This window comes from Pseudopodoces humilis, chromosome 4, assembly GCF_049639895.1.
Source record: "Pseudopodoces humilis isolate 2021_Gansu_Grassland_sample_001 chromosome 4, ASM4963989v1, whole genome shotgun sequence".
NCBI lineage: Eukaryota > Metazoa > Chordata > Aves > Passeriformes > Paridae > Pseudopodoces > Pseudopodoces humilis.
The window spans coordinates 72116954-72143708 of record NC_142203.1 but is presented as its reverse complement, the minus strand read 5'-3'; positions in this window follow the sequence as shown (position 1 = coordinate 72143708).

The following is a 26755-nucleotide window of genomic DNA, read 5'->3' as shown; positions in this document are numbered from 1 at the left end:
TATACATCATAAATACCCCTTGACATTCTAAGTGACATTTCAATTCATATTTGAAAGGGATCTAAAGATTCATTCATATATTGAGGAAGTAAGCTAGCCTCTAACCTTAATGATTACAATGTAGGAAAGTGACCATGTGGAAAAATGTCCCATCAAACAAAAAAACATTGATTTTGAGTGATTTATGGGTCTTAGCCAGCATAATACTTACTGTGTTACCATGTTCTAATCAATGCTTGTATTGAAAATGCACTTGAGGCCCCACTGTTTTTTCCCTGAGCCATTTGCAGAAGTGTGTGCTGGAAGGGATTTCCCTCCAGAGATTTTAAGGGCCCTATGTACCTCTACTAAAATGTTTTCATAATTTTGTCTGGGGCAGACTGCTGATGATTGTGTTCACTTCCATGATCTGGAATACATCCGATAATTGATTGTTCAAATATACCACAGGGTCATAGAACAGTTTGGGTTGGAAGTGATCCTGAAGAACCTCTATTTCCAATCCACTGCCCTGAGCAGGGGAGCCACTGACTAAGCTAAGATTGCTCCCAGCCCCATCCAGCCACGTATTGAACATTTCCAGGGATGGGGCAGCCACAGCTTCCCTGGGCAACCTGTGACAGGGTTTCACCACCCTCACAGGAAATAATCTCTTCCTAGTATCTAATCTAAATCTCTCCTCTTTAATTTAATGCCATTCTCACTCGTTCAGAAAATCATTCTCCCAAAGTTGTAATTCCCTTACATATAATTCCTATATAATCCTGGTTCAGCCAGCTTTTGAGAAAACAAACAAGGCAAAAAATAGTTTGTATTTTTTTTGATTCACCTTTCTGGGAGAAAGAGTAATTCAATTCCATCCAAAAGTGCTAAAAAGGTTAGAGTTGAAGTACTGTAAATTTTTATTCTAAGAAATATTTGAAGGATTTTATTGTGTGGAAGATGACATTTAAGAAACTGAGGCTTAAAAGAAATTTTCTGGAAGGGTAGTAAATCTATAAAATCATGTTATTTCGAGTAAGTAAGCTCAAACTCTCAGACTGAAAAATTTCATGTTTTCTGTCATGACAGGACAACTGGCCTAAACATGGCTTCTGTCAGGTAGAGAAACATTAGAATATGAGAAGGAACTGTTAGGAAATAGACTTTCTCTACAGATGCTATAGCCTGAATTGTCTGAAACCACATGGAATGCTGACCCCAAAAGTGGACACAGGAGACAAAAAGACAATGGCTGTGTGAGTGAGGAGGGTGAATGTGGGCTAGAAGATCAGTTGACCAAGGAACTGTGACTCTTGTTCAATGGTTCATGGTTGCATATAGATATAACACACTAGCTGTCTTTGATATGAGTGAAATTTATTGAGACGAGAAAACCTTTCCTTTTTTTCTTCTTTTTTTTTTTTTTAACTCATTCTAGACATCTATTTTAGTTTGTCTATGGCTGCCCAGTGCTTCCATTTTGAAGGGTGAGAGTTTGTGCACTGCCACATCCATTATTTTTCACTTTGTTGGTTGCTAAGCAGTCCCTTGTTGCTAAGTAGGGTATGAGCACTTAATTTACTACATTCTTTTTTCTCGTACCAGATTTTAGAAATTGCAGATCCTGTTTAATCAATGTGTAAATGCATGCTTTTGATGTATTTTTCCTAAGAGCAATATTTTGATCATTCTTAATGATACTTAATGAAGTCACCGCATGATTTTTGATTGTACCTAATTGAAGCTTGTGACTTGCATTTCAATGCTATCATCTTACAGTTTTATGTCTATCAGATGAAACTTTACAAGGACCCAAATAAATTAAGAAACATACTGACTTGATGCATTTCTTGGAATTAAGTTGCTTGGAAAAATACATATAAATTTTCAAATTAGTTGTAGAGCAAAAAGTGTCTCTTATATTACAAGTCTGAGGTGAAAGAGGTGCAAGAAATTGAGATGGTTTATTATTGTGTATTGTTAGCTTACATAAAATACACTGAAACTGTAGTACTGGTTCTTAAGAGTATAGTCCCTTAAAAAGCTATCAGAACGCTTAATTACGTAGAATTTTAATGAACATTAATGTTTTTTATAATGATGAAAAAGACTGGCATTGTACAAGTACAAACATATGACAAACCCTGCCTTAAATTGTTTATTAAGTAAAATACAAATCCTGCAAGTATTTACTATCAAGAACAAGTCACACAAATTTGGTAAAATCTCTAGATCTATTTATCTAATAAAATTTTGGGGGGGGTCTTCATTTTTTAGTGAGTTGAGTGCCCAGTTTAACAGAGATAAGGAGGTCAAATGAGTATGTTCAGACTAATGGAGAAAATAAACATCATATAGACATCTCTGAACCAAAACTTACAGAAATGTAAGAGCAAGGTCCTGGAAATATCTTTCCACAGGAGAAATGTTCCAGTGTTCTTTGACAACTTTCAGTTGCCTAGCTGATTGTCACTTTTAAGGAAGCTGAAATTATACATGGCATTGCTTTCAGCTCTCCTGATTTACATTTGTATCTGGGAGAGCCCTTGTGAGACCTTTTTATAGTTTACCATCTACAGATAAACTACAACAGCTGGTTTCAAGTGGGAAGAAGTAGTTTGATGTCTATGACTCTATTGCATCAGCAATCAAAGTCAGTGGAAAAAATCTTTTTCCTTGCATCCATATCAGCACTATATGATGTTTCACTATATCTACTTCTATTTGCTCATGCTCCTGTTGATTATTCATTTGGTTTGTTTTTTCTGCTCTTCCACAATCAAGAATTACATAGTTAAAAGGGCATTAAAAAAAAAAAAAAAAAAAAAAGAGTAAATGTTTGAGCAGAAAGATTGGAGCAGATGACCCATGGTGGAATCCAACCTGACTGAATCTGTGATTCTGTGAAATGTTCAACATAAAAAATAAAATAAAATAAAATGTAAAAAAAAAATAAATTATAAGAGTATGACAGGATTATTTTTGCAGATTTTTAAGAGATGTAGTGTTTGGCAATGGAGTTTATAGGCTACCTGCGACAGCTAGAAGAATAAATAAAGAGTTCTAAGTAAAGAAAAGCATTTTAAAGCTTTTTAATAAAGGTGCTGTCTAAGGGAAAGTGGTAAAAAGAGAGCAGTTAAATATATGGTTGCTCTTAAATCCTGTAAGTCACTTCTGACTCACAGTACAAGTCAATGGACTTGCAAGTTACTTATGTTTGAGCCATGTGGCAAGTCTCAGTATTGAATAACGCCCCATTTTAAGAGCTCTGCTGGCAGAATGAGTCAGAGCTCTTAGCTGGGTTGTGACAGGGCTGCTGCAAAGCACAGAGAGAGTTGACTTAAGAATACAACATTTGAAAGCAACCAGGAGTCAAGAAGGTCTGCTGCCTGCTAACTTCATAGTCAGAGCATGCTTGTGGGTCAGCTTAGTGGAGCAGAAACTGGAAATTTGTTACAAGAGAAATCTAGATCTTTCTGCTTGATCAATCTCTTTTTTTTTCTTTTTTTTTTTTAATTTACAACTTGGAAGGTCATTAATGGAAAAGACAGGAGATGTCTATGTCAGGCTTTATGCTAGCCTAGAGATACCAAGTGGAAAAGGTGTCCTTGTCCATCCAGACTCACCTCTGCTGCCACTGGCACAATGGCATGTGGCCATTGCAGTGAATTTACAGCAATCTGTTATTATTTTTCCGCCACTATTTTTATAGAAGTGGTTCTCTGGAAAGGTTTCTAGGTCCCAGGATAAAAGACTATTAATGGACTAAACATAATTTATTCATGGTCATTTATACTGATTTATTCCATGTTAAAATTACCTTAAGCTCAAGTAGCTGCTTTTCCTCTCTCCCTCTCTATTCCATACTAGCTTTAATTTTTCTTGTTGAACAAAAGAAATTCCTTCAGTGTTCTCTCAGAAGATGAATGCTCCTTTTTTTCTGACCATCCTAGTAGTTCTGTGACTTCCTCAAGGTACCAGATCAAATTACTTTTAAATTAATACACACTCTGAATGGTAAAATTTGGATATAACAGAAGATCACTTTAAGCATTGAGGACATAAACAATCTCTTTGGTCTATTTGTGCAATGCAGGACTCAGCTGAGTTGCCTTGAACTCAAAGCACACTTGATAATAAGACTAGCTTTTAGCATTGCCGCTGTCCTGGCCAAAGAGTATTGCTCAATTTTAACACCACTGATTCTACATCAATGTCTCCATCAACCCTGTTCCATATTACATTCGAAATGAGAGGAAAAAAAAAATCAAAGATTGGATTCCTGCTAGTACTATCACTTCAAACATTTTCAAATCACTGCCTAATCAGCTCCCTTCTTGTTTCAGATTGTCAAACTCCTAAGCAAGCTATTACTCTTCCTTACAATACTAATGTTTCTTTCCAGATATACAGCATCAGCAAATCCTTGGATGATGTGAATCATTTGTTCTAAGACATCCGTGTGGAGAATGTGAATAGAAGACTAAATTGTTTTCATTCTGTCCATCACAAAATAATATTATTTAAAAAAAAAAAAAAGAAAACAACAAAAACAAACAAAAACAACCAGAATGAGAAATAGAAGGAAATTCATAATTCATAATCTCTGTTACAGACCAATATACTTACTACTCTGCATACATCAAGCAAAGTTTGGAGATCTGTCTGATGGGAAAGAAGGAATTAAGTTGCAGAGCAGGAAGACTTTTTCATGCCTGACCTTAATATATTTAAAAAGATATCTTTTTTTTTTTTTTTTTATTTACTAGTAGTTATCACAGCTAAAAGATGAATTATGGAACAACAATGAAAATCTAAGACTTTTGAATCTTTCTGGCAAGTTTGTGGGAAGTCCTTGAGCAACACTGGCAAGCATGGGAGCAGAGGGGAAAGAACAGGATTGGAGGAAAGAGAGGAAATTGATTGATTAAGGTTTTTGTTTGTTTGTTTGTTTGTTTGTTTGTCTTTGTTTTTTTTAACCACTGAAAGATCCTCAAGGAGTAAGTCCATTTTGCATGTGAAGAAGGGAGAGGAAAGGATGCTGGAGTTGAAGTTGTTTGCTCTCTCCCCTGCCCCAGGTCTGGATATGTGATAGTAGGCACCAGGCAAATGTTTCAATCTTCCTGTTCATTAACTTATGAAGCTCTTTTAAAGGCATGAGTTCAGACTGTGCCAAATATATGCTGGGCTTGTAATGAAGACAAATGCACACTTGAAGCTGAGTTCAGACTGTGGAATTCGTTTCACTCTGGAACTTTTATCGCTGTTTAATTGGAGTGACATTTGGTCAGTCTTGTTAGATCTGGATTCAGACCAGGAACTTAGAGGTGGAGCTCCAACAAATTCTCTCCCCTAGAGCTGATAGTTAAGGTTTTAATTGTTGTACTACTTTTACTGTCAGTTAGCCTTGCATTACTGTTAATGTTTCTTTGGCTTATCCTCTCCTAGAATGAATCCCCCATCTTGTTTGTACTTCTTGTGGTCTCCCACAATGGCTGAATTGTCCGAAACTCATGAGGATTTGTGTGTTGTCTAAATAAGAGCATTACTGGAGCAGAAAACTCCAAAAGGAAACCCTCAGGGCAGTTGGGAAATTATTATGGTACTTGAATAGGATGCACAGTTCTCTTATGGCTGTAATACAGCAAGGAACTGGCTAGTTCACACATTACTGATTTGAAGCAAAATTGCTTAACACTGATAGCTCTTAATCTGATATCTCTGAATCTTGAATTAAATTATCTTTTCTTGTCTCAGGCCATTGTGATATATGACACGGAAAAGATAAAAGAAGCTACTTCAAATAAGGATTTACCTAATCAGATATAAGTTATAAACAACTTTATCTAAGCCACTCAATTACAAACATCCCTGTGTAATCAATGGAGAGAAATAGCCACAGCTCAGGCACAACTTCACTATTCTGAAGCAAGTCTACAAAGCTGTTGATTTGTAAGAATTCAGAGTATTTCATTCCTCAGGTTTTTAGATCAAGGAGAAGAGCTGCAGGTTTCTACAATGTAGACATATAATGGAAGTAAAGCTGAATCCGTCTCTGAGTATGATTCCTAGGTAATTTACAAATAAACTTCGTTCTCTTTCATGGTAGTACTCCAGTAAAAAGGAGTGAATGAAATAAGATTATGGGGTTTTCTTACAGAAATAAATATATCTTGGAGCTCATTACACATGTAATACATGGACGGAATCAAGAATCATTGAAAAACCTTGAGATGGAGGTAGGCAAATCTGTTACTGCATTGCATAACTATCTTTGATTATCTAATGGCAATTATAAATAATTACTTTGGTTACTCAGCCAGGTATTCCAATATCTGAATCAAATAAAGATCCTTACACCATGGTGTGAGGGTGTGTGTGTCAATTTTTAGTCACTTAGATTTGATCTAAGACCTCAGGCTAAGATACGTAAGCAAACAAAAGTTCTACTATTACATAAAAACCTGCAGTAAATTTTAGGTTTAAAAGGTCACATTAAAAAAAATAAAAAAACCAACATGAACATACTAACAAACCTCAAAAAGTGTGCTTACAAAATCACAATATATTGCTTAGCAAGTACTCAGACAAAATCAATTTTCTATGGAACCTTAAAAGCTGTTTTAGTCATAAAGTTCTTTGCTCTCTCTATGCTTGTTCAAGCTTCTACAAATAGGTAGTTCTGTAAATACAGGTATACAGTCATAGTAATTTTAATACTCTTATTATAGCCTATCATTATAATTAGTAAAGCAGTACTTGAAAAGTTCTGATAAGGCCTAATGCAAGGAAAATGGGTAGATGTTTGGAGAAAATTCCTCTTAACAATCTCCCGGACTTTACAGACCATATCTGAAAAATTTCTCTCAATAATGAAAAGTATTAAGTATTTTAGTGCTTTGTTTATATGTTCTATCTCAGGCATTTCCTAGAACAGATGATGCAAACTATTATCTAAATTTACCTATTTCTCTTCAGTAAGTATAAGGAAAATCTAGAGAACTGTCAGTGAGACAGATATATTTAACTGGTCAGATGAATTTTGCCCCTTAACAAGAAAAAAACCCCAGATATAGCTGAGCACCTAAATGTGTTAAAATTTTACCATTCAAATAGTTGTAAATATGAATGTGGACATGTTTTAAATGCACATAAATCATTCATATCAAGTGGAGTTGCTCTAGACAGTTTCCAGTATAACCAAATGAGTAGCAGGTGTACACACATATTTTTATAGCTCTCTTACTTCTTGTTTTTTTAAAAAATCAATTTATTTTTAACAAAATAATAAAGAAAATGGTTTCTATTACAAGAGCTGGGAAATGAGTTCAATAACTTAACCTTTCCCTTCTCCCCACAAAAACTCATAAAAATGGCTAGGCAATGCAGTTAAAGACCTTGCAGACTACTCAGAATATAAATAATCACATCCAGTACAAATAAACAAGCAGTTACATTGTTTAACAATTAATGCCCAACTCATGAATAAGAATACAGAACAGAGGCAGAAATATTTAATTTTGTATTATGGAACATCATTAGGAACTATTTGATAAAATACAAATGTGGTAGAGTCTCTTAAAATGCATAACTTTCACATATGATCAGTTCCTCATCAAGACACTTTATTCTCATGCAAGGAATTTGATAATGATGGAACTGATGACATGCAGCATTTAAATAATGTGGTTTATAATAGGTGTAACTCAATGGTGAAATTTCTTTTGTCTTCTCTTTTACTGTCTTCTTGTGAGGGATTCTTATTGTGGGCTCTAGCAATTTGTTGTTTAAAGCTATTTCTTCTGCACCCAAGCCGTGCTGAGGGAGGAGGAAATGGCGTCTGATAAACTCTGGGCTAAATTACTCTACCTTTCCAAACTTCCAGGGTAGGCTGATATCTTTTCACACCCTCCTTTTCATTTTCTGTTGTCTACAGGAAGAGAGAGATTCTCTGCTCATAAAAAACATCTTTTACTTCTGTTAGTTAAAGATTCAGGGAATTTTCAATCCAGCTATTTGAAATCAGACCTTGGCAGGGTATAAACACCTTGGTAACACAGACCAAATCAAAAAGTTAACTTCCTAGCAATGCATAAACCTGATGTTAGTGTAATCCAGAGGCTTCTCCATCTTGGGCCACGTGTCGGGAGTGTATACAGTTTAATTTATCTGATGGCTCAAGGCATTCCTCAAATGTTTGCCTCAACCCTCATCTTAATGATTTTGTTAATGATCTTGGTAAAAAAAGTGACTTGCTATATATATTCACTAGAGGCACAGCATGGGAAGGAACAACAAATGCAAATGAAAGCTGGAATGCTGTAAAGAATTGTGTGCTCTTGAAAACCTGATCAGTTGAAACTGGGAAAAAATATAACTGTATCACAACAATAATATATATGCAGTGTAATATCAGTGAAAAGATCTGGTAGAAGGAGGAGTTAACATGTGCCAGAATACAAAAAACTTGGACTACCATGTCTATAACAGGAGAACAGAGGTCCCATTTTACAAGGGTAAATAAGAAAATGAAGTCTTACTTGACATAAAATATTGAAAAAGGAAATGACTCCTGACTACATAGTGGTTATCTAATAATGGGTGACATAAAAGAACTTTGCATGGGAAATCACAAGATTTTTCTGAAACTTATAGAGAAAGAGAATTTTAGGTAGAATGGTCCAAAGGCAGTAGAATTAAGATGAAATAGAATTCATTGCAACAGAGCAAAACATGTCCTTGCTGGAATAACAGGCAACTAGCATGACATCCCAAGGAAGACTTAACTACTTGAAGTGATCCCTCTTTATGTTTGCATTCTCCTTCACCAAAATGGAGAGACTAAATTTTGATCCTGCACAAAGTTGGAATTGCATTCATTAGGTATATTTGTAAAATCTGCTTTTGCCGTCAAGTGAAATGCCAGAACTATTTTTGCTGACTCAGTATGACCCAGCAGCGTGTGCCTGCAGCCTACAGCACCAACCTGGATCTGCTGGAGTGAGTCCAGAGAAAAGACACTAGCTTGGACATAGCGCTGGAGCATCTGCCCTGTGAAGAACAGGCTGAGAGAGCTGGAGCTGTTCAGCATGGAGAAGACTCATGGGGGAATTTAGAGCCCCTCACAGTAGCTAAAGAAACTACAGAAGAGATTCAGAGGAACGTTTTGTGAGAGTAGGTAGTGATAGGATAAGGGGAACCACCTCAAGTTGTTAGAGGGCTTGTTTAGATCAGATATTAGGATAAAATTTTTTACTGTGAGGGTGATGAATCACTGTAACAGTTTGTCCAGTGGATTCCCCATCCCTGGAGGTGTTCAAAAGTAGGCTGGATGGAATCCTGAGCAACCTTGTTCAATAGAAGGCACCTCTGCCCATAGCAGGGTGTTGGAACAAGATGATCTTAAGGTCCATTCCTACCCAAACTATCCTATGATTCTGGGATTTCTCACAAAAAGTTTAGTAACTAGAATGAAAAATCTCATTATTCTGTGCCCCATGTGCCATTTCAATGAATAATTACACATCCTCTATTTAGGCATTCTCTGAAAAAGCTTTTGAAAAACCCCAACTTGGAAAGGGAAAACTTCTTGACCTCTCCTAGACCAATGAACAAGAATCCAAATTTGGAGTAATCACCTCATCTTTACCACAGATAGGTTACTTGAAACTGGCTTTATCAGTTAAAATAACGTCGATAGTTCTATGCCAGAAAAAAAATAGAAAAAAAGAAAACAAACCACAAAGCAACTGGAAAAAAAACCCAAACAAAACTGAAAATATTTCCCCACACTCACAAGCTCTTTGTTACTCTTCAGTATGCAGTTTCAGCCTCTTTTGTTTCCATTTTATTTGCTTTGATTTATAAGAGTTTTTATTACTGAGATATTTAAAGAAATTAATGTTTAATGTTGTTTATACAATAACTCATGGGTCTGATGCAAATTCTATTGAAATAAAAAGTGAATCTTTTCATTATTTCAGATTGTATTGGATTAACCTTGAAATCCCCCTGTGTGAAGAAAAATTATTATTTGTTATTCTTTTTTTTTTGGGTGCATGTTCTCATTATTTGTTGTTCTTTGTATATTATTGAATACAAATCAGGAACTATAGCCATATTATTATGTGACTTTTCTAATCTATTGCAGGCATCATGACTAATCAACACAGAATGTTGGTGATGGAAATTTTCAGTCTTTGGATCCTTCCTGAATATAAGGTTGATCTTAACCAAAAAGATAACTTTTTCTAAGGAAGTGATTTTCTTCCCTAATGCATTCTAATGGCATTTTAGATTGTTTTAGGGTTTAATAATAGTAGTAGAATTTTTGTCAAAATTTACAGTGAAAACAGTTGCTGACACAACCACCAGTGAATTTTGATGAACAAAGAATTCGGTTTCAGTTATTCATTTTTACACACAATAAAAACAATGAATGGAAAAGTAAATTTTCTCTTTTATTCAATTACTTCATTAAAAATATGTGCATCTGAATATTATAGAAGTAGGAATATATTTATTACAAGAAGTCTGAGACATACATTTTGAACCCTCAGAACTGAAATATTCTCATTTTGCACTACCAGAAAATACAACACGGATTGAGCTGCTTTAAATCCTTAGTAAAATCTTACCTTGTTTAAAGGTATCTCGTGTTAGGAACACAACAACACAAAGGGACATTCCAAAAAAACCCATTCCTCTTTGAGAGAAGAGTGGCAAGAGACAGAGGAAAGCAACAGCAATCACAGCCAATGTCATGAGTAAGAGATGTGCGGAAAAATTTGCATGACTGTTAATTATATAGACAACAAGTCCAGAAATTATGAGATTGATTAATACTTATGACTTAGCCATACTTTTATCAGAATTAACCTATGAAAAATTACCATCAGGAATTTTTTTTCTGTGTCTGAGTTTTAAATGAATTATTTGAAATGAAATAAAAATAGAGAATACTTGAACGGTTTCACAAATTTATTTAAAAATACCTTTCATGTTTTTGTACTTCTATGTTTAAGCTGCATTTATGTAGAAATCCTATGCACAACATTGTTGATATATTTTGTAAAAAAAAAAATAAAAGAAAAAGGCTTTCAAGCCGATTCTGATACTTTCCATACTTTCATTTTGTCCAGGAAAAAAATATCATTTTGTTAATAGGACAAAGTGATTGTTTCCTACTGAGAGGGAAAATTAGTTTTTCTTTATTTCATTGTTTTGTGAAAGAAAAATGGGGGTGTTAAACATTGTCTGAGAACTTTAATTCCTAAATTAAAATTATTGTACTGCACTCCCTGTTGTAGTGGATACCTATTTCTCCTAAGCTGTCAGTAGTGGTGGTGGAATACATCTCCCTTATTGCCAGAGCACAAAAAATGTCAGTTTTTACAGAGTCAGAAGGTGGATTGTTAACCTGTAGTTTTGGATCCTATGATTATTCCAGTGACATATCATTATGGAAAGTTCACTGGCTGAAATACACACACTGCTGAATGCCTGATGTTTTTTCAATATCTTTATAAATACTTTGATTGTGGCCAACAATTCAATGAGATACCAAAGGTAGAATTATATCCTCTAAACATCTGCTGACTTTGGAGCAGATTTGACAAAAAGAGGTCTGGAGCAAAAATGTCAAGATCCAGGACAATTCACATACATAACCAGTAGCAGTCATCCAGAAACCTCGAGATTCTCCTTGATTTGGATGCAGCAGGATCAGGTTTACATTGCTGCAGAAGACACTGTAAATATTTTATATTATTACCAAAATACCAGATTTTTTCATTACCCTGAAATTTTTTGTTTGTTTAAACATCTACATCTGGTAAATTTGAAATTTGCAACCTACTTTATTTGAAATCTAAAAACTCACTTTAGTGATACAAAATAAAATAGTCAGAAACAGAAGAAAGAGAAAAAAAATTACATTGGTATCTCTGCCAGAAATATTTTATCCACATTATAGAGGGATGGTTAATTATGTCAAAAGAAAAATAATGTTTCTACTTTATATTGGCAAGTAGACCTGCAGATGAATCTTCTCCCTCTGACAATGGATGGTCCATAATTTGGGGACACATTCTGGAGTGCTACTCACTGAACTCCTGTGAGGAACACAGAACAAGATTATTCTGAGAATTTATACCACAACATAAAAACTGAGTAAGATTAACAGTGTGGCTGCTCCAGGCAGGTAAGAAAAAAACCCAAGAAAAACCAACAAAAAAAACCAACAAAAAACAATAGTTCTGAGCAGATATTACAGATGTATTTGGCATGGATCTAGTAAGTACAAAGTGCAAAAGGGAGCAAATATATTGAGTATGTCAAGCTCAGGGAGAAAATTCTGGAGTGTTCCCAGACTAGCTAAACCTCCAAGGCACATATTCTGGTCTTTCTGAACAGATCTGTCTGCTCTACATCCTAGACTAACACCAGAAAAAGCAGTATTTTTTTTCAGCACCTGACTCCCTTTCTCTCTGGCTAAGGTTATCCAAGTGCCAGGCTATTTTGCACAATATCCAGTGATTTTTTTTCTTCCATTTCTCTGGAAACTGACCTTAATCCCAACTAATTTAGACAAGGAGAGATTATAATTTGAGCCACAGCATTAGGAGAGGTGTGAGCACACCATCAGATACATGAGAAAGAGCTGTTCTTTCCAAAAACTGAATTCCTTAAATAAGTAACTTCAGTTTATTATGTAATTACCATTTTGTCATTTACTGCCCATGCATAAATATGCATATCCATACATTCTTGCATGGATATGTATGAATATGCTCAGACACAGAGTCTAAAATGAGGGGTTTTGGTAGTCATCAACAAGCCCCAAGCTCTGGGCAGAACTGGACTTCACACTTGCTGCTGGAAGACAGAAACAACAAGATAATTATCTTGTGATTACACAGAGCTTACCTTGCACTGCTTGTATAGCATGAGGCTGACACAAAATGAAATGAAAAAAATATATATAGCAAAAAATATGCTCAAAATAAAACCAGGACCTTCTCCTGGCCTTTTTTTTTTTTTTGGTTGTTGTGATTTTGTTGGGTTTTTTTGTTTGTTTGTTTGTTTTGATTTTTGTTTTTGTTTTTTTTTTTTTAATTTAGTAATTTAACATGCCATTCCCTTTATCAGCTCTTTGTTCTGCTGACTTATAAGAGTGCCAGAAATTGGTGCAACAAATTTGCGGTTTTAACAGGTTTATTATTACATTATTCCTTTATGGGGTCTTCTACGTAATTGCAGAAAATGATGTTATAAATTCCCACCGGAAATACTTTCTCTTCTGTAGCCTGATGTCCGATGTCTAGAGGACATGAGCAGCGCGTCTCCCTCGCCTGCCATTAGCATGCCCACACGTTCCTTTTCGGTGTATTAGAGGGCAAAGCAAACAGGGGACAAGGACTAAGCCATCCAAATGGATAGAGGGAAAGGGAGAGAAAGGGGGAGAGAGGATTTGAAACTAAGCCAACAGGCACTTACAGCAAAACTAACTACCAGCAAAACATTTCCTTCACAACAAAGGTTGAATCAAAACCCTATTCCCCCAGCATATGAATTAGAAGAACAATCGTGTGATTATGATTAAAAAAAAGAGCATTACATTTTATGTTCAGCTATAATTGGTATTTATGACAATTTATGTAAACAGTAATGAAGCCTATGTGATTTTTGCAGGGAAATTGCATTATGACACCAATGATCGTTACTGTTAATTTTCCTGAAGATGATGGCAATCAGCAGGCATAGTTTCATTGTAAATAGGTTAATTTAAAATTCAAACGCTGCTGGTATTTCAAAATGAGTTCACATTTGATTTCCGAAAGCTTTGGCCCTGGCTGTCAGTATGTCAGGGAAAGAATGTTTTACAACAGAAAGAAAGAAAGAGCAAATGAGAATGAGGAAGAAAGACTAAATAAGCTTTCTTCCAGAAATGTGTTTTCCCCTGCTAATTCAACTATTTTCTTAGGGTTTTTTTTAGGTTTCTTATATTTTTTAACTTGTTTACACAAGTGCATAGTGAATAGAGGGATCACCATGTCTAGAATTCATGGGCTAATCTAATAGTTTATCCAGTTAAGTTATGGTGGCTTTGCAAAGGGTCAATATAATGGTATCCTCCCCCTTCAGTGGAGGGCAGAGTCATCATGTTTCTTCACACAGAACACCAAAACTCACCAAGCAGCATGTCTTGCCTCTTGGCAGTGTATTTCAACAGCTTTAAATACCACTCTTCTACATGCATTATTCTTCCCACCCCTTGCAAGTAGGGTTTCATATACACAAATATAATCAAGCTCCCAGCTCTGCCATGTGAGGAAATGCAAAAATCACGTCCTGTTTCACAGAAGGGAAACTGAATGCTAAAGCCTGATTTTTTAGTTGCCAGTTAATAAAATAAAAAATTTTATTAATGCCACAATAAAAAAAAGGCTACTGCATACTTCATGAATTATAGTCAGAGAGAAAATGGGGTTCTGGTTACACTTAGAACCCCTGAGATAAATTATTCCACAAACTTCTCTCTTAACATGAAATATCACCAGATCCTTCCCTGTGCACATTTTTATAAACTATTCCAAAAAAACATTTTCTGTGTTTTCAAGCCCTTCTACCAAAGCTGTTTGAAAGCATTTTATTATCCTAGATGGATTTGAATATGAATATCTAAATGACAGATTTCTCCATAAGTAGGCAGAGAGTGAGTAAGCATGGAGTCCAGCTCAGATAAAGACTGCAGTGCAACCTTCTACTTGTCTTCAGCACAAGGTCACTTTCAAGGACAACATTAACAACTTGTTCACAATCTAAATGACATATTTAAATTAGAGTTTGCAATGTACATAGGCAGCTTTTTTTTTTTTTTTCATTCTCTCCTCATTGCCAGATAAAATGTTTGATAGGAATCTCTACTGTAACCTTTCAGATTTCATTTATTTAGGAGAACTAAAATAATGAAATGCCAAATGAATTAAGATAGTATTTCATATAATATCAAGTGAAGACAATTTAAATAGTCCATATTCACAAGCTTGCAAAGATGAATGATCTGTTCATTTGTTAGTGTAAATGGGATGCATTTGTTAGCAACTATTTGTTGTGTCTTGAGAATTTTTTAAGAGTGAAATTTAGTAATTTAGTCAGATGTACAAGATGGTCAAAAGAAGCGTAAAATTGCAGTTTGAGAATTGCAATTTCTTATTTTATCTGTCGTCACAAGTGTGAAGCTCTAGGCCCTCTCCGTCCAAAGGGAATTAGGCACCAATTTTTTTTTTTTTTAATTACATTTAACCACACTCATTTTTAGAGAGGCAGTCCATGATAAAACTCAGGTGAGAGTTGAATTGTTTTTTTTTTTTCTGGAAAAGGTAATATCTGGATTAAACAGAATTATGGTAATGAACTATATGTCTATCTGAAACAGATAAAACAGAAGTCCTAGCCCCTTCTTCTCTTTAGAAAACTGACATCACTCACTAAAAATGATCGTCTGATTTTTTTTTATTTTTTATTTTTGTAAATTAGTCTTTGTTGATCATATGATCAATACTCAGAGTAGTCACATTGTGATTAAAATATTACAAATAAATTACAATTAAAATATTAATTGTATTTTAATTCTGTGTTCTCAGAGTTACAGTAAAGATGCCTGAAACACTAAGGTAAAATAGCAATGGATGTGGAGTTATTTCATCCAATATTTTTGTGACAAATTTTAAAAAGAGAACAAGGTTAGAAAGCGTCATTATATAATAGCAGTTGTCTTGATTAGGGTAGCATTTAGGGCCCTAAATCAGAAACAGGGTCCAATAATATAATACCATGGAAACAAATAAAGGTTTTTTTTTCCTCAGAAGGCCTCATTATTTATGCAAGTAAACAAAAAAAATATAAAAAAGGAAACAATGGGTAGAAAATGTAATGGAAAAAAATTCACTTATTAAAAGCTTTCTGCTTCCATTAGATACTGACATTAGTTCCATTATTTGTTTGTCAGATACAGTACTTGTGACAAACACCATCAAGAAGGGAAGACTTATTCAGTATTGAATTAGTCTGTCAAATATAGAAACAAATGGAGGCAATAAAGTAGGATGGCAATGTTCTTCAAAATCCTATCCTATCAAATTGCTTGCCTAAAATTTGGATATGAGCTTCTTCAGCTAATTGACATCCAGACGAGTTGCATGCAGTGCCTAACCATACAACATAGGAAAAAAAATTCCTGCTATGGTCAATGGAAACAAACAGAAGGCTCCACATCCTGACCCATCTCAGCTTCTTACTAAGACATTACCTTAAAACCAGATGAACTTCATCCTGGAAATCTCTACTTCTCCTCATTAATGGCTGAGTCGGTCTACACAAGTACTTGAAATTGCAAGTCTGGCTTTCACGCAGCATTAAGTTCATTTTCTGTGCTCTAACAGTGGTAACTTTGTTGTCATCTTTGTCATGTTGTATTGACATGGCTGACAGTTTGCCATGAGTTTGCAAGGACTTAAGCCTGGGGTTAGAAAAACCTCTTGTGTTTGATCTTTTCTTGACCTGCCTGCAGATTTGATTTACCTGGCTTACCTATAAACATATTTTTCTGTAATTGACCAGGTGTCTGTGGAAGATTTGCTTTGCTTTTGTTTATTCTCAAATGACACAACCACAGTTATATGCAGATAGCAGCAATAAGTAGTTTTCTTGTGTAGAATGAAGGTTTTATGACTAACACAATGGCATAATGCAGAGAAATAAAGACCTGGCAACACAGCAGAGGGCTCGAGAAGTGGAAACGTGGATTGTACAGCAGAGAAATACAGATAAGGATTGATAAAAAATAGGGCACACACTGCGTCCTGAGTCCACATGGATGTTAATGACAGACTGACCTGATGCTGAAGAAAAACTAGTTTTAGAGGTAATAAAGAGAACAGAGAAAATAAATGCATTTTTCACAACAAGGAAAACATACATAGCGCATTTTGTTGTAGCATGGCAGTACAAGCCAAAAAGAGCAAGGTGTAAAACATGTTTAGAAATACGTAAAAATAACCCCACATAGATCCTAGAGGGAGGAAAATAGAAAGATCAGAATGATACTTTTCCACCTAAGGACTCAGGATGCTGAAGACTCACCATAACCTCTGACCCCATCACCACCACACCCGGCAGAGGAAATCTCTGACCTCGAGATGCTGGGGAAGAAGGTAAGTGCAACATGAGGAAAAGAGTTGAAAACCCAGAAGGGCTTCTTACAACCAAATATGTAATAAAATTGAGGACTTTTAGATCTGATAAAGGATAGAAGCTAGTATTTTGACTTATAGTAGGATTCTACTAAGACCAATATTGAGTGTTGTGGCCTAAAATCCTGTAAGGAATTGTCTATATTGCAGTAAATCCTACCCTAGAGCTGTGGCCAAAATTTTCCTCTGTTAATTTCATTGGCCCTGGATTTTCACATTCCCATCCTTGTTTCAAAGAACTTAAGCACAAATTTTTATAAGTTGCTGGAAAAGAAAATGAGACTTTACCCCATAATGTAATTGGTATTGAATGTTGTGACTGAATAATGATCTCCAACAGATAGCAAATACAAGTACTCAAGCAAAGCAGACATGTTTATTTTCAAAGCTGGAGACCATTTTTCAATCACAACATTCAATTTCTTTTTCATTAATTCCATTACAGCATCATGGTTCATTGCCAATGAAAGAGCAGATAAATAAAATAGATGAGAGTGACCCACAGACTCAGAAAATCAGATGCTGGCGGTACAAGGTAGAAGATCAAATAATCACTACACAAGCTTGGATAGGTGGAAAACTTTGGTGATTAAGTAAATTTTGTATGGTTATGCATAACATTTGTGTAAATCTAATGACCATCATCTGGATATCAGGATTTCATCATGAGCAACATTCTTCCTTATTTTGTTTAATAAGTTACTCTTTAGTTTAATACTGACAATTTAATCAAACTTGGATAGACTAAAACCCAACTGAGCTGCTGAACTGGTAATGGGCTTTTTTGGGTATGGTTCTTTCCTACAGATTATTGCTACACATATACCCACATATATATAATAAGCTCAAAATATACCTTTTTAGAATCTCAGCAGCAACTTCACGAAAGAAGCAATGGAATATCTACAAAGGAGTGAAAGGGAGAATAGTTTATGTTTTACCAGTCTCTGTAACAACTCCCACTCTTATTTTTTTATCAAGTTTCAGTTATATCTGGATTTAGCACTGTAGAATTTGCAGTGAAATGATCTCATGCTCTGATCTGTCTTCATTTGGTTTTTCTCTGTCACTGCAAAAATGTGGCAAAGGCAAAAAGGAGATAGAGGCTCAGTATTTTGAAGATGTACTCTGCACTGACGTGAAAACTAAGCAAATGTTAATTTTCCTCATGTGAAAATATCCCTTCTACCCACATGCTGGCACTTGGAGTTCACCCTCAGCACCTACCCTCTGCCCAGAGTGAGCACAGGTGAACGAGGACATACTGCTAAAAAAACCAAAACCAAAACCAAAACCAACCAACCAACCAAACAGAAAAAAAACCCACATCAAAACAAAAAGAAAAAAAACAAACAAAACACAAAAAAAACCACCCAAAAACCAACAAAAAACCCCAAGATAAAACAAAATGAAAGAAGCCAAACCAAACCAAACCAAACAAGAAAAAAAAGAAAAAAAAAAAGGAACTGATATTTACTATTCATCAATCTCCAGGGCTTCTTTGCCACTCACATTTAGCTCACTTGCAATAGACACTATTTACCATTTGACAGTTCAATTCAGGTACATCTAACAGAAACAGTGCTTGTTGCTAGCACTCATGTATACCGGAACAGTCAGTATCTCTCAAGCATGACATGCACATTATAGAGCAAATGCAAATGAACACCCCCTGTTGCAAAGAGCTTACAATCTAATATGAAGGAGAGAAAAAAAAGAACAGCAACGTTGGGCGTAAAGAGTGGTAAGAGAAGAGAAACATTGGCAAGCCAAAGCATTTGCAAATCACCTCCCATACTGCAAAACCCTGGATTGCCTTAAGATCATTGCATGTCACACTAATGGATACAATGATATCTTATAAAGATTGTCTAAGGGCTGTAAAATTCTATAAATTCGAAAGTATTAGTTTTGGCCCAGATAGGGTTATATGCTATCATGAGTCAGATTACCCTCCTTCTCCATTCACATTGGCAAACATTTGGTGATATGACACAGATGAATTTAAGTGCTGCAGTAATTTGAATGCAGGAACTTGATCCACACAAGAAGATGAGACCAGATGTGCAGTTGAGATAATTGACACCTTTGCAAGAATCTCTGTATCATCTTTGAAGGACTGTAGTGTTCAGGTGAAGTTCTCAATGACTGGAAAAGGGGAAATATTAAATCCATCCTTAAAAAACACCAAAAATATAGCATAGATATTTACAGGTTAGTTTGCCTTAATTTGATCTCAGGAAAAATCATAGAACCAGTCTATTCTAATTAGCTTTTTCACTGTTAAAGATCTTTTGATTTTTTTTTTTTTTTTTGAGGATGGAAAAACTTTGTAGAGATTTAGGAAGATCACAGAAAATTCTTATGTGATATGTGATCCTGTCACAGTAATATTCAGTAGACAGTGAATAATGTAAAATATAAAATGTATAAAGCTTGTATATTTAGCAAAAGAAGGGGAAAGGGGAAAGTTTATAACTATGACTATATTCTGGCTTCTTCACAATATTCCAAATATTTTAAGGACTATAAAGAGAAGTGTCAATTGCAATTCCTCAGAAATTAATAGTTATCGCTCCCAAACATTTTTACTCAGACCATGTGTTTGTTCTTTGTCTTTGTACAGCCTTCCATCGTAGCATCATGCACATTTAATGAAGAATTTCAATATTGGCTGGGCCTTCTGAATGCCAGATATCTCCATTCTATTACCCTGCTTTATGGGTGTTCGGTTAGTTTTCAGTTCATGAAGCTGAGCTCATATCTGAGCCAATTTGAACTAATTTTTTGAGACACTGTATCAAATGATTTACTAAAATCCAAATATATTATGCCAAATGCATTCCCTTCAGCCACTAATTTTGTAATTCTGTCATAAGCAAGCAATCAAGTTCATCTGACAAGGTTCGTTCTCCTAAAGCCCTGCTGCTTATTTATAATAACCATCCACAAATACATGAAAGATACATGCACCAAAAATGGAATGAAGCTGGATCCTGCAAGATATGGGAAGTAAAAACTCAACAAAAATAAAATATGTGGTAAAGCAGTACACTGGTTAAATGAGGAGCGCTCTGAAACAGCCACTGCAGAGATTGGTAGTCTGGCTTGATACTGAAAGAATTTAGATTTTAGTCAACATAATGTAGTCTGAACTAACAATCTCTTTTTTGTTTACTTATTTGTACTTTCTCCTTGCTGCCTGTAAAGACTGTATGTAGCTCTAAAACCTGTGGAAGAATAAGATAATCTTGTATAATTGAGGTTTAGTTCAGGGATAGGTGAAACAAAATTAAAAAGAGAAGAATAGAAACAAAACCCATAAAACCGAACCAAAACAAAAGCAATATGAAAACATATGAAAACTTCATTTATTTTTTGATATGTTTTATAATCTAAAATGAAAAGGGTAACAATGAAAAAGGTAATATAAAATATTTTGCTTGGAAAGGCAAACACTTTTTCTAGGACAGCATCTGTAATGGTAATACAGAAATTGCACTTCAGCTCTATTTCAAAACTGGTGTTGTTTCCCATTACCACCCCTATATATTAGAGCATTGGTGGCCTCTTGATATGATTCTGCATAAATATATAGTGATGTGTATATGCCACACATATAAATATCATATTAGTTTTTGTGACTGGGAGTGGTGTCAAGTAACAATAGACTAAATCTGGATCATGTTACTGTATTGGTTATAAAAAAGATGAAGAGATGGGAAAAATTCCCCTTGTTATTTGCTCATAGTCTAGAAAATTATATTAGAGAAGACACCTAACCCTTTTCCAAGGTGTAATGAATCATGCTCTTCTGTGCAGAACAATTCCATCTCTAATAGATAAATTTATTATTATTCAGATGTTAATTTTCTATTTTCATATACAATAAATATACTGCTTACCCCTTCCATGAAGTTAGCAAATTATGAGCAACTTCCCTTTCTTGTTGGAATAATTATACCCTGATTTAATTAACAGAGAGCAACTCTCTGTTACTGATAGTGATGCCTTAAGTTTTAGCTTTTATATTTTTCATATTCTGTGCTGTCTAGGTGTGCAGTTTTGAGTTTCATATTAGGTGTTAGTGAGTTCTCTTCACAGAGCATGTAGACAAAACAATTCCTTTTCTATCTTGATACCAAGGACAATCATTACAAGTTTCAGGCCCAAAAGCATAAACAAGGGTGGACTGAAGGGAGAAAACAAGAAGGATGGGACTTCATCATCTGAAGCTGTAATTGGACAATGAACCCTAATGTGTAGATGGACCAAAATTTATAAAAATGTGAGACCTCATGACCAGTTGTCCATTTTGTGACCATTTTGGGCCCATCTTGGGTGTAGCCCAGGCTCTTGTACCAAGATAGCCCAATCTGTATCCTTTAAGGCCTTTTAATAAATACCTACTTTACTCTTAATTCTATCTAGCCTCTGTTCTAGGTCAGCCTTCTCAAGGCATAAATAGTCTTGATTCGTCCATTTTCAAGATTTTTTCAAGGAAAAAAAATGAGAGGCTTTTGATCACTTATTTCTTCAAATCATCAGAACTTCTAGAAAATTTACATATCTACTTGCATGAACACCATAGAAAGAGTTTAGAGGTCAGGAAAGCACAGCAAGTTGTGATTGACAAATAATCAAAAGTATGGATTTGAAGCTAATAAAAATACAAAAGACCTAAATTAATCTGAGAGCCAATCCCAATTTTTGAAAGAGAAATATTGACTTCCTTCAAGCTTTTGAAAAAGTGCTCTGCAAGCTGTTCATAACATTTCAGCTATTTCTCCTCGCTCACTTAGGACTGAAAATATTCATACAGGTCCTAGGGACCATCATTTGCCCAAATTTCCTCTCAGTCAAGCCATAACTGACCAGTCAATGTGGTAATAGGAAACAATCTCTGTTTTCCCCTAAAATGTTCCTTATGACTCAATTTGTGCTTCAGTTTACATAATAGCTTGATTAATAAGTTTCTGTTGCCGTTTCTTTAGGACATATTTTCTTTCCCTACAATATAAACACCTTCTAGCTAACAGCTAGATTACTCATTTTATCATCTATATGTTAACCACTCCATCCATTAAAATTCATTAGTTTGCCAAAAGGACCTATAGCAAATACCTTACACTTCTTTGCAGATATGGTGATCACTGATTTTACAGTGTTTCAGGTAAGTGAACCTTGGGTAATGTAATGAAAGCATGTCCAGTTCTGGGATTAATTGCAACTGCCTTTTTTGTGGCTTTAAAAACACAAACTGCTTCTGAATTCTCAGAGTAAAATTGCTCCTTTCAATTGTCAGAACACTTTAAACACATTTCATGCTTCATGTCGCCCGTTACCACATAGCAACCATCTCTGTACTGATAAATAGTAGTTTTAACAGTTCACAGAATCATTAAACCACAAAGAAATAAGGATGGGATTCACCTCACCTAACTTTAGCCATCTAAAAATTGGGTGATTTATGTAAGGTAATCACACAAACTAGTTTTGTTGCAAATATAAAAGGGTAAGCATCTTTAGAAGGCCATTCATCCTATCCTAAAATAGTGTTTAAGATGGCAGAATGACTTTTCCAGGTAGAGGTTTGTGCTTTTCCCTTAATTTAGAGTGTGGTATGATGATTACTGTAGAAAGAATTTTACTACAATTGCCTAAATGTGGGTAAATAAGTCTTGCGCTAACATGTCACTAAAGAGTAAGGAAAAAATTAAATATAAACAAACCACTTGAATTTGGTCACCATTCTTGTGTTTTCATTATTATTATGATGATATTTCACACACTCTCATTCATTTCATGCAGTGGGTTTACACCAACATGTTTTTTTTTTCTTTTTTTCTGTTTCATTTAAGCTTTGATTTGTAACTGAGGAGTGATTATTTACTGAGGAGAGTGCCCCTCTAACAACATTCCCACAACAGGATTGTGAAGTGTGCACAAAAATATTTTCTTTCTCTCTGGAACAATGTTAAAAAATAAATGTAAGTTAAAAAAAAAACAACATAAAAAGCAGAACTAAGAAACAGGGAGGGGTATTGTGCTGTGGGAATGAGTAGCTCTGCTTTTAGGGGCTACAGTGGGCAAACAAGCCAATGCAAATCCTCCCAGAGCCTTGGCTATAATGTGAAAAAACTAATGCAATCCCTGGCTGTTTAAAGAGATGAGTAGGAATAGGGACTGGTTTAACATTTATATATGAGAAAGATAAAACAGATTTAGAATTTCTTCTATTTTTTAATACTGTTAATGTTTATCTTTCAAAAGCAATGATGAAAAATCAGGAAGATGCAGAAAAGAACCACTAAAATGATTTAAGAGCATGGAAAATGCCTTACAGTGAGACACTGAAAGAGCTTTACCTATTTACCTTATCAAGAAGAAGATTGAGAGGTGATTTGATTAGAGTGTCTAAGTACCTTCACAGGGAGAAAACACTAACTACTAAAAAGCTCTTTAATCTAGCAGAGCAAGGCATAACAAGAGATAATGTCTGAAGCTGAAGCCAGACAAATTAGAAATAAAGCACAATATTTTTTAACAGCGTGGGTGATTAACCACTGGAACAAAGTGCTAAGGGAAAAGTGGATTCTTTTTTGTCTTGAATCAAGCCTTTGCCTTTAAATCAAGTTTGGATGCCTCTCTGGAAGATTAAGCATCTCTTGAAGTAGCTAAGTTTTGAGTGAGACTTGAAAGAGGAGGGGAATGTTTGCATAAGGACTGTAAGATCTTACAGTGAGCATGATGTGGAGGCGTTCCACTGGAGATAAGGACTTGTGGTATTCAGGAAGTCAGTCTTAACGATCTCATTGTTCCCACCTCCTTTACAATCTGTGAATCATGTGAATTGTAGACAAAGCCTGGCCTCAGACACAACTTCATTGAATATGATAGATGTCCATCCAGGAAACTGTCCATTGAGGTAGAATTAACTGGTTTATTAAGTATCTTCATTTTTTAAGTAAAGGGAACTGAAAAATATAATCTGCTACTCCTGAATATTTTCTAGATTTCAGACAATATCCTGCTCTGCACTGGGACACACTGTACAACATTCTCAGCTCCCTCAGACTTGCCAGAATTTTAGGGAATTTATGCACTGATTTTTTCATTGTGTGGTTCTCCTGCAGACTGACCTATAGCAAAATTACAGTCTCCACAATGCAGCAGCTCAATAATAGAAATCATTGCCTGAGAGTCATCAGGAATTTGGTTTTGAAATGACATTTTAAGTGTCCTGAAGTGTGTTTTTGCCTCATGTTGTGATATTATATATTTGCATTTACACTGAGTGTTTAGACATGAAGGACCAATATAATTTGTCTGTATGACATAAAAATGGGGTTTGGGAAGGGAGAATAATCATTTCATGGCTGTTGCAGAGAGCTGAGGAAAGGAGTGACCCAAACGGAAGAAACAATGTCTCAGAAGGGCAAAGTTCTTGTGGAAAATATGTTATTTGCATTTGAATGTGCTCCAGTCCCGTGTCCAGCTGGGCAGAGCTCATTCAGCTGTACATTGTGCTATTGTGCAGTGGAGTGGTGTTCATTTGGATTATGTCCCTGTACACTGCTATAGCTGCTTCTGCCTGTCTGGGTATGTGATATGCTGTGGATGTGTGGAGGCAGGGATTTCAAATACAAACATGTGTGCTTGTGAATTATTAGATGAATAATACTTTTATTGCTCTCTGTTACAAAGTACTTTCTTTCTTGTCCCCTCAAGATAATAACTATCAATTAAAGAAAGCTGGCAATTACAGGCTGCTGCTGCTGCACCAGAGAACAAGGACAATCACTGTTTGCAGAGAATTCTTTCTTCCATCTTTCCTTTTCTCTTTCCTTTTCTCCTGCCTTTCTTTTGGCTGGAGTAAAGTTTAGAGGCCAGTTTTGTTTTGTTTTTTTTTTCCTCCTCTGCAGTCTACTGGCTGTTCCAGCCTGGAGCTAGCTTGTTATAACCTACTTAGTCAGTTGGGTGCTGTCAGTCACTACTTGAGAATCAATGGTTGCAGATGTGAGCTTGGATGCTATGCTGTTTCCCCCTGCAGTAACAAGCAGTTAATAGACTTTATTTTAATTTTTCTAACCGCTTTGTCTTACAAACGATTGCAAAAAAGCTAGGGGATTTGCACTTGATTTGCAGATAAACACTAACCAAAATGAGGTGAAATCTTTTGAAGTAGAAATTCCATGTCCAAGTGCAACATTAATAACGATACAAATCATATACTTATCCTATAGGGAATTTGTTTGCATGAACGTGAAATGTCAGTACATCAGAATTTTGCTAAAGGAAAGAAATATTCAGCAGGTCTGTCATCAGGGGAGTGCAGTATTCTTATTTAAAAAAAAAATAAATAAAAAAAAAAAAGTCACAAACATGGTTACCTGTGGAAACATTTTAAATTGTGTGTTTTTAAAATTATTATTATTATTATTATTATTATTATTATTATTATTATTATTATTATTTTTACTACTATTACTACTACTACTACTGTTTCCTCCAGAGAGAATAAAAATTTTTTATCCTTCCCTTTGCTTTGGAGGGTTGGTCATGACTAAAACTTGTCCTGATATTTCCATGACTTTGCACACCTTTGTTATCCCATGGAATTGCTCGCATGCGGCATTCTCCCAGATGCTGCTGGCTTTCATGGAGAAACAGGAGGCAGACTGTGGGTAGTTACTTGTTCCAAAGCCAGTGCTGACTTTTCCTGATGTTGTCAGATCAGGTTACCATTCCAGCTCTGAGGTCTTAATTGCATTCCAGACAGCCTCAACTCCAGTTTTAACCCTTCTCCTCAGGAAATAGCAGCATTTCACGGTGGAAGATTTTAAGCTCAACATAGGAAAGGATCCTTGTAAGATAAATATGCTCAAAATTGCTCTCAGTAATTAGGACAGTTCCGTGTGGAGGAAGACCAAGATTCACCTCACCTGTCCCAGGCCCTCCATGGACATGCCTCAGGCAGCAGTGGCTTGGACATTCTCTGTCAGGAGATGGGATACAACTAGGAAACACTGACAGCAATATCACAAGTTAGGCTGTCTTTCAGTGGACTCACTCCTGATGAATCTATCTCAGTTCCTGCGGAAAAAAATAAAATTATATATCTCTGTTATCTACTAATAAGCAATTATTTCCCTAGCTTTTTACAGAAACTGATAAGCCAAATTGCAAATGCATATGTGGAGGAAAAGTCCTTCTTTTACTGTCAAATGAGATTAATGTACAATAACAAGATATTTCTGGAGCTCTTATTTCTGCTGGACAGTGTTGGTGAATGAAGATACAAATCCCATAATTTCTATAAGGTGATGACAGTTCAGGTTGGGTTTTCTCATATGATTGTTCTTGGAAGAGGCAGAAAATTAGTAACCTGAAAATTTTCATGGAAAATTTTGGGTTTCTATGGAAATTAACATTTAAGAGCTAATATTTTAATGATTTTCAATCTAGATTCTTATGGCTTTTTCTGAGATTGTTGTTTGATCACATCAGAAAGTACA